Source organism: Symphalangus syndactylus, chromosome 18 (assembly GCF_028878055.3).
Source record: "Symphalangus syndactylus isolate Jambi chromosome 18, NHGRI_mSymSyn1-v2.1_pri, whole genome shotgun sequence".
Classification (NCBI taxonomy): Eukaryota; Metazoa; Chordata; class Mammalia; order Primates; family Hylobatidae; genus Symphalangus; species Symphalangus syndactylus.
In genome coordinates, this window is record NC_072440.2 from 88,168,072 (window position 1) to 88,183,214 (window position 15,143).

A 15,143-nucleotide genomic window follows, 5' to 3' on the forward strand; every position below is an offset into this window, starting at 1 on the left:
AAAATACTTTACAGACAAGCAAACGCTGAGTGATTTTGTCACCACCAGGCCTGCCCTAAAAGAGCTCCTGAAGGAAGCACTAAACATGGAAAGGAACAACCGGTACCAGCCCCTGCAAAAACATGCCAAATTGTAAAGACCATCGAGGCTAGGAAGAAACTATAGCAACTAACGAGCAAAATAACCAACTAACATCATAATGACAGGATCAGATTCACACATAACAATATTCACGTTAAATGTAAATGGGCTAAATGCTCCAATCAAAAGACACAGACTGGCAAACTGGATAAGGAGTCAGGACCCATCAGTGTGCTGTATTCAGGAAACCCATCTCACATGCAGAGACACACATAGACTCAAAATAAAGGGATGGAGGAAGATCTATCAAGCAACTGGAAAACAAAAAAAGGCAGGGGTTGCAATCCTAGTCTCTGATAAAATAGACTTTAAACCAACAAAGATCAAAAGAGACAAAGAAGGCCATTACATAATGGTAAAGGGATCAATTCAACAAGAAGAGCTAACTATCCTAAATATATATGCACCCAACACAGGAGCACCCAGATTCATAAAGCAAGTCCTCAGTGACCTACAAAGGGACTTAAACTCCCACACAATAATAATGGGAGATTTTAACACCCCACTGTCAGCATTAGACAGATCAACGAGACAGAAAGTTAACAAGGATATCCAGGAATTGAACTCAGCTCTACATAAAGTGGACCTAATAGACATCTACAGAACTCTCCACCCCTAATCAACAGAATATACATTTTTTTCAGCACCACACCACACCTATTCCAAAATTGACTACATAGTTGGAAGTAAAGCTCTTCTCAGCAAATGTAAAAGAACAGAGATTATAACAAACTGTCTCTCAGACCACAGTGCAATCAAACTAGAACTCAGGATTAAGAAATTCAGTCAAAACCGCTCAACTACATGGAAACTGAACAACCTGCTCCTGAATGACTATTGGGTACATAATGAAATGAAGGCAGAAATAAAGATGTTCTTTGAAACCAACGAGAACAAAGACACAACATACCAGAATCTCTGGGACACGTTCAAAGCAGTGTGTAGAGGGAAATTTATAGCACTAAATGCCCACAAGAGAAAGCAGGAAAGATCCAAAATTGACACCCTAACATCACATTTAAAAGAACTAGAAAAGCAAGAGCAAACACATTCAAAAGCTAGCAGAAGGCTAGAAATAACTAAAATCAGAGCAGAACTGAAGGAAATAGAGACACAAAAAACCCTTCAAAAAATTAATGAATCCAGGAGCTGGTTTTTTGAAAAGATCAACAAAATTGATGGACTGCTAGCAAGACTAATAAAGAAGAAAAGAGAGAAGAATCAAATAGATGCAATAAAAAACGAAAAAGGGGATATCACCACCGATCCCACAGAAATACAATCTACCATCAGAGAATACTACAAACACCTCTGTGCAAATAAACTAGAAAATCTAGAAGAAATGGATAAATTCCTCGACACATACACCCTCCCAAGACTAAACCAGGAAGAAGTTGAATCTCTGAATAGACCAATAACAGGTTCTGAAATTGTGGCAATAATCAATAGCTTACCAACCAAAAAGAGTCCAGGACCTGATGGATTCACAGCTGAATTCTACCAGAGGTACAAGGAGGAACTGGTACCATTCCTTCTGAAACTATTCCAATCGATAGAAAAAGAGGGAATCCTCCCTAACACATTTTATGAAGCCAGCATCGTCCTGATATCAAAACCTGGCAGAGACATAACCAAAAAAGAGAATTTCAGACCAATATCCTTGATGAACATTGATGCAAAAATCCTCAATAAAATACTGGCAAACCGAATCCAGCAGCACATCAAAAAGCTCATCCACCATGATCAAGTGGGCTTCATCCCTGGGATGCAAGGCTGGTTCAACATACGCAAATCGATAAATGTAATCCAGCATATAAACAGAACCAAAGACAAAAACCACATGATTATCTCAATAGATGCAGAAAAGGCCTTTGACAAAATTCAACAACCCTTCATGCTAAAAACTCTCAATAAATTAGGTATTGATGGGACGTATCTCAAAATAATAAGAGCTATCTATGACAAACCCACAGCCAATATCATACTGAATGGGCAAAAACTGGAAGCATTCCCTCTGAAAACTGGCACAAGACAGGGATGCCCTCTCTCACCGCTCCTATTCAACATAGTGCTGGAAGTTCTGGCCAGAGCAATCAGGCAGGAGAAGGAAATAAAGGGTATTCAATTAGGAAAAGAGGAAGTCAAATTGTCCCTGTTTGCAGATGACATGATTGTATATCTAGAAAACCCCATTGTCTCAGCCCAAAATCTCCTTAAGCTGATTAGCAACTTCAGCAAAGTCTCAGGATACAAAATCAATGTACAAAAATCACAAGCATTCTTGTACACCAATCACAGACAAACAGAGAGCCAAATCATGAGTGAACTCCCATTCACAATTGCTTCAAAGAGAATAAAATACCTAGGAATCCAACTTACAAGGGATGTGAAGGACCTCTTCAAGGAGAACTACAAACAACTGCTCAATGAAATAAAAGAGGATACAAACAAATGGAAGAACATTCCATGCTCATGGGTTGGGAGAATCAATATCGTGAAAATGGCCATACTGCCCAAGGTAATTTATAGATTCAATGCCATCCCCATCAAGCTACCAATGACTTTCTTCACAGAATTGGAAAAAACTACTTTAAAGTTCATATGGAACCAAAAAAGAGCCCGCATCGCCAAGTCAATCCTAAGCCAAAAGAACAAAGCTGGAGGCATCACGCTACCTGACTTTAAACTATACTACAAGGCTACAGTAACCAAAACAGCATGGTACTGGTACCACAACAGAGACATAGATCAATGGAACAGAACAGAGCCCTCAGAAATGATGCCGCATAGCTACAACTATCTGATCTTTGACAAACCTGACAAAAACAAGAAATGGGGAAAGGATTCCCTATTTAATAAATGGTGCTGGGAAAACTGGCTAGCCATATGTAGAAAGCTGCAACTGGATCCCTTCCTTACTCCTTATACAAAAATTAATTCAAGATGGATTAAAGACTTATATGTTAGACCTAAAACCATTAAAATCCTACAAGAAAACCTAGGCAATACCATTCAGGACATAGGCGTGGGCAAGGACTTCATGTCTAAAACACCAAAAGCAATGGCAACAAAAGCCAAAATCGACAAATGGGATCTCATTAAACTAAAGAGCTTCTGCACAGCAAAAGAAACTATCATCAGAGTGAACAGGCAACCTACACAATGGGAGAAAATTTTTGCAACCTACTCATCTGACAAAGGGCTAATATCCAGAATCTACAATGAACTCAAACAAATTTACAAGAAAAAAACAAACAACCCCATCAAAAAGTGGGCAGAGGACATGAACAGACACTTCTCAAAAGAAGACATTTATGCAGCCAAAAAACACATGAAGAAATGCTCCTCATCACTGGCCATCAGAGAAATGCAAATCAAAACCACAGTGAGATACCATCTCACACCAGTTAGAATGGCCATCATTAAAAAATCAGGAAACAACAGGTGCTGGAGAGGATGTGGAGAAATAGGAACACTTTTACACTGTTGGTGGGACTGTAAACTAGTTCAACCATTGTGGAAGTCAGTGTGGCGATTCCTCAGGGATCTAGAACTAGAAATACCATTTGACCCAGCCATCCCATTACTGGGTATATACCCAAAGGACTATAAATCATGCTGCTATAAAGACACATGCACACGTATGTTTATTGCGGCACTATTCACAATAGCAAAGAGTTGGAACCAACCCAAATGTCCAACAACGATAGACTGGATTAAGAAAATGTGGCACATATACACCATGGAATACTATGCAGCCATAAAAAATGATGAGTTCGTGTCCTTTGTAGGGACATGGATGAAACTGGAAAACATCATTCTCAGTAAACTATCGCAAGGACAAAAAACCAAACACTGCATGTTCTCACTCATAGGTGGGAATTGAACAATGAGAACTCATGGACACAGGAAGGGGAACATCACGCTCCGGGGACTGTTGTGGGGTGGGGGGAGGGGGGAGGGACAGCATTAGGAGATACACCTAATGCTAAATGACGAGTTAATGGGTGCAGGAAATCAACATGGCACATGGATACATATGTAACAAACCTGCACATTGTGCACATGTACCCTAAAACCCTAAAGTATAATAAAAGTAGATATACATAATAAAAAAAAAAAAAAAAAAGCGTTCCTATTTCTCTACATCCTCTCCAGCATCTGTTGTTTCCTGACTTTTTAATGATTGCAATTTTAACTGGCATGAGATGGTATCTCATTGTGGTTTTGATTTGCATTTCTCTGATGACCAGTGATGATGAGCATTTTTTCATGTGTCTGTTGGCTGCATGGATGTCTTCTTTTGGGAAGAGTCTGTTCATATCCTTTGCCCACTTTTTGATGGGGTTTTTTTTTTCTTGTAAATTTATTTGAGTTATTTGTAGATTGTGGATATTAGCCCTTTGTCAGATGGGTAGATTGCAAAAATTTTCTCCCATTCTGTAGGTTGCTTGTTCACTCTGATGGTAGTTTCTTTTGCCATGCAGAAGCTCTTTCGTTTAATTAGATCCCATTTGTCAATTTTGGCTTCTGTTGCCATTGCTTTTGGTGTTTTAGTCATGAAGTCCTTGCCCATGCCTATGTCCTGTGGTATTGCCTAGGTTTTCTTCTAGGGTTTTTATGGTTTTAGGTCTAACATTTAAGTCTTTAATCCATCTTGAATTAATTTTTGTATAAGGAGTAAGGAAGGGATCCAGTTGCAGCTTTCTACATATGGCTAGCCAGTTTTCCCAGCACCATTTATTAAATAGGGAATCCTTTCCCCATTTCTTGTTTTTGTCAGGTTTGTCAAAGATCAGATGGTTGTAGATGTGTGGTGTTATTTCTGAGGTCTCTTTTCTGTTCCATTGGTCTATATATCTGTTTTGGTACCAGTACCATGCTGTTTTGGTTACTGTAGCCTTGTAGTATAGTTTGAAGTCAGGTAGCTTGATGCCTCCAGCTTTGTTCTTTTTGCTTAGGATTGTCTTGGCAATGGGGGGTTCTTTTTTGGTTCCGTATGAACTTTAAAGTAGTTTTTTCCAATTGTGTGAAGAAAGTAATTGGTAGCTTGATGGGGATGGCATTGAATCTATAAATACTTTGGGCAGTGTGGCCATTTTCATGATATTGATTCTTCCTATCCATGAGAATGAAATATTCTTCCATTTGTTTGTGTCCTCTTTTATTTCATTAAGCAGTGGTTTGTAGTTCTCCTTGAAGAGAACTTACACATCCCTTGTAAGTTGGATTCCTAGGTATTTTATTCTCTTTGTAGCAATTGTGAATGGGAGCTCACTCATAATTTGGCTCTCTGTTTGTCTGTTAATGGTGTATAGGAATGCTTGTGATTTTTGCACATTGATTTTGTATCCTGAGACTTTGCTGAAGTTGCTTATCAGCTTAAGGAGATTTTGGGCTGAGATGATGGGGTTTTCTAAATATACAATCATGTCATCTGCAAACAGGGACAATTTGACTTCCTCATTTCCTAATTGAATACCCTTTATTTCCTTCTCTTGCCTGATTGCCCTGGCCAGAACTTCCAACACTATGTTGAGTGGGAGTGGCATCCTTGTCTTATGCCAGTTTTCAAAGGGAATGCTTCCAGTTTTTCCCCATTCAGTATGATATTGGCTGTGGGTTTGTCATAAATAGCTCTTATTATTTTGAGATATGCTCCATCAATATCTAGTTTATTGAGAGTTTTTAGCATGAAGTGCTGTTGAATTTTGTTGAAGGCCTTTTCTGCATCTATTGAGATAATCATATGGTTTTTGTCATTGGTTCTCTTTATGTGATGAATTACGTTTATTGATTTGTGTATGTTGAACCAGCCTCGCATCCCAGGGATGAAGCCAACTTGATCGTGGTGGATAAGCGTTTTGATGTGCTGCTGGATTTGGTTTGCCAGTATTTTATTGAGGATTTTCGCATTGATGTTCATCAGGGATATTGGTCTAAAATTCTCTTTTTTTTGTTGTGTCTCTGCCAGGCTTTGGTATCAGAATGATGTTGGCCTCATAAAATGAGTTAGGGAGGATTCCCTCTTTTTCTATTGATTGGAATAGTTTCAGAAGGAATGGTACCAGCTCCTCTTTGTATACACCTCTGGTAGAATTCGGCTGTGAATCTATCTGGTCCTGGACTTTTTTTGGTTGGTAGGCTATTAATTATTGCCTCAATTTCAGAGCCTGTTATTGGTCTATTCAGAGATTCAACTTCTTCCTGGTTTAGTTGTGGAAGGGTGTATGTTTCCAGGAATTTACCCATTTCTTCTAGATTTTCTAGTTTATTTGCATAGAGGTGTTTATAGTATTCTCTGATGGTAGTTTGTATTTCTATGGGATTGGTGGTGATATCCCCTTTATCATTTTTTATTGCATCTATTTGATTCTTCTATCTTTTCTTCTTAATTAGTCTTGCTAGCAGTCTATCAATTTTGTTGATCTTTTCAAAAAACCAGCTTCTGGATTCATTGATTTTTTTGAAGCGTTTTTGTGTCTCTATCTCTCTCATCTCTGCTTTGAACTCAGTTATTTCTTGCCTTCTGCTAGCTTCTGAATTTGTTTGCTCTTGCTTCTTTAGTTCTTTTAATTGTGATGTTAGGGTGTCAATTTTAGATCTTTCCTGCTTTCTCTTGTGGGCATTTAGTGCTATAAATTTCCCTCTACACACTGCTTTAAACATGTCCCAGAGATTCTGGTATGTTGTGTCTTTGTTCTCATTGGTTTCGAAGAACATCTTTATTTCTGCCTTCATTTCGTTATTTACCCAGTAGTCATTCAGGAGGAAGTTGTTCAGTTTCCATGTAGTTGTGTGGATTTGAGTGAGTTTCTTAATCCTGAGTTCTAATTTGATTGCACTGTGGTCTGAGAGATAGTTTGCTGTGATTTCTGTTCTTCTACATTTGCTGAGGAGTGCTTTACTTCCGATTATGTGGTGAATTTTAGAATAAGTGTGATGTAATGCTGAGAAGAATGTATATTCTGTTGATTTGGGGTGGAGAGTTATGTAGATGTCTATTAGGTCTGCTTGTTGCAGAGCTGAGTTCAAGTCCTGGATATCCTTGTTAACCTTCTGTCTCGTTGATCTGTCTAATATTGACAGTGGGGTGTTAAAGTCTCCCATTATTATTGTGTGCAAGTCTAAGTCTCTTTGTAGGTCTCTAAGGACTTGCTTTACGAATCTGGGTGCTCCTGTATTGGGTGCATTTATATTTAAGATAGTTAGCACTTCTTGTTGAACTGATCCCTTTACCATTATGTAATGGCCTTCTTTGTCTCTTTTGATCTTTGTTGGTTTAAAGTCTGTTTTATCAGAGACTAGGATTGCAACCCTTGCTTTTTTTTTTGCTTTCCATTTGCTTGGTATATCTTTCTCCATCCCTTTATTTTAGCCTATGTGCGTCTTTGCACATGAGATGGGTCTCCTGAATACAGCACATTGATGGGTCTTGACTCTTTATCCAATTTGCCAGTCTGTGTCTTTTAATTGGGGCATTTAGCCCATTTACATTTAAGGTTAATATTGTTGTGTGTGAATTTGATCCTGTCATTATGATGTTCACTGGTTATTTTGCCCGTTAATTCATGCAGTTTCTTCATAGCATTGATGGTCTACAATCTGGCATGTTTTTGCAGTGGCTGGTACTGGTTGTTCCTTTCCATGTTTAGTGCTTCCTTTAAGAGCTCTTGTTAGGCAGGCCTGGTGGTGACAAAGTCTCTCAGCATTTGCTTGTCTGAAAGGATTTTATTTTTCCTTCACTTATGAAGCTTAGTTTGGCTGGATATGAAATTCTGGGTTGAAAATTCTTTTCTTTAAGAATGTTGAATATTGGCCCCCACTCTCTTTTTGTAGGGTTTCTGCAGAGAGATCTGCTGTTAGTCTGATGGGCGTCCTTTTGTGGATAACTCAACCTTTCTCTTTGGCTGCCCTTAACACTTTTTCCTTCATTTCACTCTTGGTGAATCTGACAATTATGTGTCTTGGGGTTGCTCTTCTAAAGGAGTATCTTTGTGGTGTTCTCTGTATTTTCTGAATTTGAATGTTGGCCTGCCTTGCTAGGTTGGGGAAGTTCTCCTGGATAATATCCTGAAGAGTGTTTTCCAAGTTGGTTCCATTCTCACCATCACTTTCAGGTACACCAATCAAACATAGATTTGGTCTTTTCACGTAGACCCATTTTTCTTGGAAGCTTTGTTCATGTCTTTTTACTCTTTTTTCTCTAACCTTGTCTTATTGCTTTATTTCATTAATTTGATCTTCAATCACTGACACCCTTTCTTCCACTTGATCGAATTGGCTATTGAAGGTTGTGCATGTGTCACGAAATTCTTGTGCCATGGTTTTCAGTTCCATCAGGTCATTTAAGGTCTTCTCTACACTGTTTATTCCAGTTAGCCATTCATCTAATCTTTTTTCAAGGGTTTTACTTCCTTGCGATGGGTTCGAACATCCTCCTTTAGCTCAGAGAAGTTTGTTGTTACCAACCTTCTGAAGCCTACTTCTGTCAACTCGTCAAAGTCATTCTCCATCCAGTTTTGTTTCTTTGCTGGCAAGGAGCTGCGATCCTTTGGAGGAGAAGAGGCACTCTGATTTTTAGAATTTTCAGCTTTTCTGCTCTGGTTTCTCCCCATCTTTGTGGTTTTATCTACCTTTGGTCTTTGATGTTGGTGACCTATAGATGGGGTTTTGGTGTAGATGAACTTTTTGGTGATGTTGATGCTATTCCTTTCTGTTTTTAAGTTTTCCTTCTAACAGTCAGGTCCCTCAGCTGCAGGTCTGTTGGAGTTTGCTGGAGGTCCACCCCAGACCCTGTTTTCCTGGGTATCACCAGTGGAGGCTGCAGAACAGCAAATATTGCGGAACAGCAAATACTACTGCCTGATCCTTCCTCTGGAAGCTTCGTCCCAGAGAGGCAGGTGCCTATATGAGGTGTCTGTCGGCCCCTCCTGGGAGGTGTCTCCTAGTTAGGCTACATGGGCGTCAGGGACCTACTTGAGGAGGCAGTCTGTCTGTTCTCAGAGCTCAAACACCATGCTGGGAGAACCAATGCTCTCTTCAGAGCTGTCAGACAGGGACCTGTAAGTCTGCAAAAGTTGTCTGCTGCCTTTTGTTCAGCTATGCCCTGGCCACAGAGGTGGAGTCTAGAGGCAGTAGGCCTTACTGAGCTGCAGTGGGCTCTGCCCAGTTCGAACTTCCCAGCTGCTTTGTTTGCCTACTCAAGCCTCAGCAACAGCGGACACCCCTCCCCCAGCCAGGCTGCCACCTCGCAGTTTGATCTCAGACTGCTGCACTAGCAGTGAGCAAGGCTCTGTGGGTGTGGGACCCACCAAGCCAGGCATGGGAGAGAATCTCCTTGTCTGCCGGTTGCTAAGACCTTGGGAAAAGTGCAGTATTTGGGCAGGAGTGTCCCATTTTTCCAGGTAGTCTGTCACGGCTTCCCTTGGCTAGGAAAGGGAAATCCCCCGACCCCTTGCACTTCTAGGGTGAGGTGACGCCCTGCCCTGCTTCAGCTCACCCTCCGTAGGCTGCACCCAACCAGTCCCAGTGAATCAGGTACCTCAGTCGGAAATGCAGAAATCACCTGTCTTCTGCATCGATCATGCTGGGAGCTGCAGACCGGAGTTGTTCCAGTTGTAAAACTTTTAACTGTTAAAGAAGAGTTTGGGTCTTTCTTAGTGGATGATTATATTAATAAATATCAAATTGCTCTAATATAAGGCTGGAGTGCAGTGGTGCAATCTTGGCTCACTGCAACCTCTGCCTCCCAGGTTCAAGTGATTCTCCTGCCTCACCCTCGGGAGTAGCTGGGACTACGAGTGGGTGCCACCATGCCAGGCTAATTTTTTTGGTATTTTTAGTAGAGATGGGGTTTCACCATGTTGGCCGGGCTGGTCTCCAACTCCTGAACTCAAGTGATCTGCACACCTCGGCCTCCTAAAGTGCCAGGATTACAGGCGTGAGTCACCGCACCCGGCCCAATATATATATTTAAAAGCCTGATGTAAAATTAGCCAGGCGTGGTGGCGGGCGCCTGTAATCCCAGCTACTCGGAGAGGCTGAGGCAGGAGAATGGCGTGAACCCGGGAGGCGGAGCTTGCAGTGAGCCGAGATTGTGCCACTGCACTTCAGCCTGGGTGACAGAGCAAGACTCCGTCTCAAAAAAAAAAAAAAAAAAAAAAAAAAAAAAAGCCTGAAGTTGGCTGGGCAAAGTGGCTCATGCCTGTAAACCCAGCACTTAGAGAGGCCAAGGCAGGAGGATCCCTTGAGGCCAAGAGTTCAAGACCAGCTGAGGCAACATAGTGAGACTGCCTCTATGAAAAACAGAAAAATTAGCCAGGCATGGGGTCATGTACCTGTAGTCCTAGCTACTAGGAAGACTGAGGTGGGAGGATTCCTTGAGCTCAGGAGTTTGAGGTTACAGTGAGTTATGATCACACCATTGTACTCCGGCCTGGGCAACAGAACAAGACTCTGTCTCTTGGAGGGGGAAAAATCCTGTTGTAAGAGTTTAAAATGTCAGTATTTAAAGAAATAAGAAATCCTTATCTTTTGAACTATTTATATTTCAGGTGAATAATTTTACATATCAACTTAAAAATGCGAAAGGAAGCTGGGCACAGTGGCTCACACCTGTAATCCCTGCACTTTGGTAGATAGAGGCAGGAAGATCACTTAAGCCCAGGAGTTGAAGACCAGCCTGAGCAACATGAAAGATCTTGTCTCTACCAAAACTTTAAAAAGTAGCCAGGTGTAGTGGCATGTGCCTGCAGTCCCAGGCGCATGAGACTACGCAGGAGGCCAAGGCCTAGTTATTCAGGAGGCTGAGGCAGGAGGATCACTTGAATCCAAGAGGTCAACACTGCAGTAAGCTATGATGGTGCCACTGCACTCCAGCCTGTGTGACACAGCAAGACCCTGTCTTTAAAAAAAAAAAAAAAAAAAGTATGTGACAATTCCTCAGGGATCTAGAACCAGAAATACCATTTGATCCAGCAATCCCATTACTGGGTATATACCCAAAGGTTTATAAATCATTCTACTATAAAGACACATGCAGCCAGGAGCAGTGGCTCATACCTGTAATCCCAGCACTTTGGGAGTCTGAGGTGGGCAGATCACAAGGTCAGGAGTTCAAGACCAGCCTGGCCAATATGGTGAAACCCGTCTCTATTAAAAATACAAAAAAAAATTAGCCAGGCTTGGTGGTGGGCACCTGTAGTCCAAGCTACTTGGGAGGCTAAGGCAGGAGAATCACTTGAACCCAGAAGGCAGAGGTTGCAGTGAGCCAAGATTGTGCCACTGCACTCCAGCCTGGGTGACACAGCAAGATTCTGTCTCAAAAAAAAAAAAAAAAATGCACACATATGTTTATTGCAGCACTATTTGCAATAGCAAGGACACCGAACCAACCCAAATGCCCATCAATGATAGACTGGATAAAGAAAATGTGATACATATACACCATGGAATACTATGCAGCCATAAAAAAGAATGAGTTCATGTCCTTTGCAGGGACATGGATGAAGCTGGAAACTATCATCCTCAGGAAACTAACACAGGAACAGAAAACCAAATAGCACATGTGCTCACTCATAAGTGGGAGTTGAACAATGAGAACACATGGACACACGGAAGGGAACATCACACACCGGGGCCTGTTGGGGGGCTGGGGGCAAAGGGAGGGAGAGCATTAGGACAAATACCTAATGCATGTGGGGCTAAAAGCCTAGATGACAGGCTGATAGGTGCAGCAAACCACCATGGCACACGTATACCTATGTAACAAACTTGCACCTTCAACACATGTATCCCAGAACTTAAAGTAAAATAAAATAAAAATAAAAATAAAAAGTGAGAGGGGACACATAGTTTTGGGACATGCTTTTTGCCTATTTCAGAATAAAAATGTGTGCAGACTACCACCTGGAGTAAGGAGAAATGCCTTGAGCCCTGAGCCATGGTGGTGGGTGGCCAGGAAGATGGCAGAGGCAGGTAGCCTCTGTACATGGTGTGTGTGTGTGTGTGTGCGCGCATAAAATCATGTATATGTATATAGGGATATTTTGTCATTGTTTTACCACAATTTTACTCTGATTAAACAAACGCTTCACAGAAATCCCTGGATGTCAACTGCTATAGCTCTAGTTCATTTTTCAAGTGGATGCATAGAATTCACAATTTATGCAGCCATTCCCTTAGTGATGGGATCTACTTTGTTTCCAAATTTTTGTTACTATGATCAATGCTGCAATAAACATCTCTGTACATACATCTGTATAATTGGTGTGTTTTATTTCTACAGGACAAACTCCTTAGAAGTAAGTTTCATACTGTCATTGTTACTATCGCTATGATTTATTTTCTTTCTTTCCTTCTTTTTTTTTTGGAGACAGAGTCTCACTCTGTCACCCAGGCTGGAGTGCAGGGCACGATCTTGGCCCACTACAACCTCTGCCTCCCAGGCTCAAGCGAGTCTCCTGCCCCAGCCTCCCGAATAGCTGGGATTACAGGCACGTGCCACCACTGCCCAGCTAATTTTTGTATTTTTAGTAGAGACGGGGTTTCACCATGTTGGCCAGGCTGGTCTAGAACTTCTGACTCAAATAATCCACACACCTTGGCCTCCCAAAGTGGTGAGATTACAGGCATGAGCCACCATGCTTGGCCAATTTATTTTCTGACATCTGGTAATATAAGTCTTTCCTACTATTTTTTTTTTTTTTTTTTTGAGACAGAGTCTTACTCTGTCACCCAGGCTGGAGTGCAGTGGTATGATCAATGCAAACTCTGCCTGCCAGGCCCATGTGATCTTCCCATCTCCCAGCCTCCCAAGTAGCTGGAACTACAGGCACATGCCACCATGCCTGGCTAATTTTTTGTAGGGATGGGGTTTTGCTATGTTGCCCAGGCTGGTCGTGAACTCCTGAGTTCAAGTGATCTTCCCACCTCGGCCTCCCAAAGTGCTGGGATTACAGATGTGAGCCAACACTCCCAATCCTACTACTCTTTTTCATATATTTATTGGCCATTTGGGGGGATTTGTTCTTCCACATACACCCTAACACAATTTTATCCAATCTAAAAATATACTGTTGGCATTATAACCAAATTTATAATGAATTTGTATACTAATTTGGTAAAACTGACATTTTGGGTACTGTATTCTCATCTAAAAACATGGTACTGTTTCATTTGTTCAGATCTTATTTCTGTTCTTTGATATAGTTTTACAGTCTTCATTAGATAATTTTTGTATCTTCCTTGTTAAACACATTCCTTATGCTTTTACAGCTTGTACTGCTATGGTAAAAGGGTTATTTTCCCCATTTTTATTAATATTTCTAGTTGCTTAGCTGAAGTAGAATAAAGCTATTGATTCTGGTGTATGTAGCTTGCATCTGGACAGCTTTACAAATTATCTCATTATCTCAAAAATGTTTGCTTCATTTTTAAAATTAGCATCTCTTGTGGCTTTTTGTGTTTGTTTGTTTTTTGTTTTTGTTTTTGTTTTGAGATGGAGTCTAATCTGTCGCCCAGGCTGGAGTGCAGTGGCGCGATCTCAGCTTACTGCAAGCTCCGCCTCCCAGGTTCACGCCATTCTCCTGCCTCAGCCTCCCAAGTAGCTGGAACTACCGGCCCCCGCCACCACGCCCGGCTAATTTTTTGTATTTTTAGTAGAGACGGGGTTTCACCCTGTTAGCCAGGATGGTCTCAATCCCCGGACCTCGTGATCCGCCCGCCTCGGCCTCCCAAAGTGCTGGGATTATAGGCGTGAGCCATGGCACCCAGTGCATCTCTTGTGTTTTCTAAGTCTACAATCATATCAACAACAAAAGGAGACTGTTTTATCACTTTTCCAGTATTTATATCAATTACCTCGTTTTTTATCTTATTGTATTGACTAAAACTTCCAAAGTAATGTTAAATAATAATGTCAGCCTGGGCAACATGGCATAACCTCGTATCTACAAAACAAACAACAAACAAACAAACAAAAACTATCTGGGTGTGGTGGCTCAAGCCTGTAGTCCTAGCAAGTGGGGAGGCTGAGATGGGAGGTTCAATTGAGCCCATATCAAGGCTGCAGTGAGCTGTGATCACAACACTGCACTCCAGCATGGGCAACAGAATGAGACCTTGTCTTTTAAGAAAAGTCTACTATAAATACTTTCCTTTTATCTTTATTTTGCTTGGAGGTTTTATAATGAATGGCTTCCAGGTTTAATCATTGCCTTTTTGGCCTCTATTGATTGGCTCATATGGTGTTTTCTCCTTTAATTTGTTGATGTTTTGGGGTTGTATTGATAGACTTCCCAATATTGATTTTGTATAGTCATAGGGAATATAAGTTGCTGAACTCCATTTCCTAATTTTTTTTTTTTTTTGAGATGAGAGTCTCTCTGTCACCAAGGCTGGAGTGCAGTGGTGCAATCACAGCTCACTGCAACTTCCTCCTGCCTCAGCCTCGCAGGTACCTGGGACTATAGGTGTGCACCACCACGCCCGGCTAATTTTTGTATTTTTAGTAGAGATGGGGTTTCACCATGTTGGCCAGGCTGGTCTTGAACTCCTGACCTCAACTGTTCTGCTCCCCCCTTGGCCTCTCAAAGTGCTGGGATTACAGGGTTGAGCCACCATGCTGGTCCTTGCTAATTTTTTGTTTGTTTATTTGTTTGTTTGTTTTTGAGACGGAGTCTCACTCTGTAGCCCAGGCTGGAGTGCAGTGGCGCAATCTCGGCTCACTGCAAGCCCCGCCTCCCGGGTCCATGCCATTGTCCTGCTTCAACCTCCCGAGTAGCTGGGACTACAGGCCCCAGCCACCACTGCTGGCTAATTTTTTGTATTTTTAGTAGAGATGGGGTTTCACCGTGTTAGCCAGGATGGTCTCCATCTCCTGACCTCGTGATCCGCCACCTCAGCCTCCCAAAGTGCTGGGATTACAGGCGTGAACCACTGCGCTGGGCATTTTTTTTTTCTTTTTTTTTTTTGAGACGGAGTCTCGCTCTGACACCCAG

At 41.6% G+C, this 15,143-nt stretch overlaps 1 protein-coding gene across 2 annotated transcripts in view; it reads right to left on the reverse strand.

Moving 5' to 3' along the window:
• Positions 1-15,143, reverse strand: part of LOC129468325 (protein FAM228B) — a 127,519-nt gene that overhangs the window by 102,545 nt on the left and 9,831 nt on the right. For both annotated transcript variants that reach the window (XM_055253743.2, XM_055253744.2), the window contains exon 2: positions 9,686-9,774. The gene's annotated coding sequence lies outside the window, so the exon portion shown is untranslated. The remainder of the gene's footprint in view (positions 1-9,685; positions 9,775-15,143) is intronic.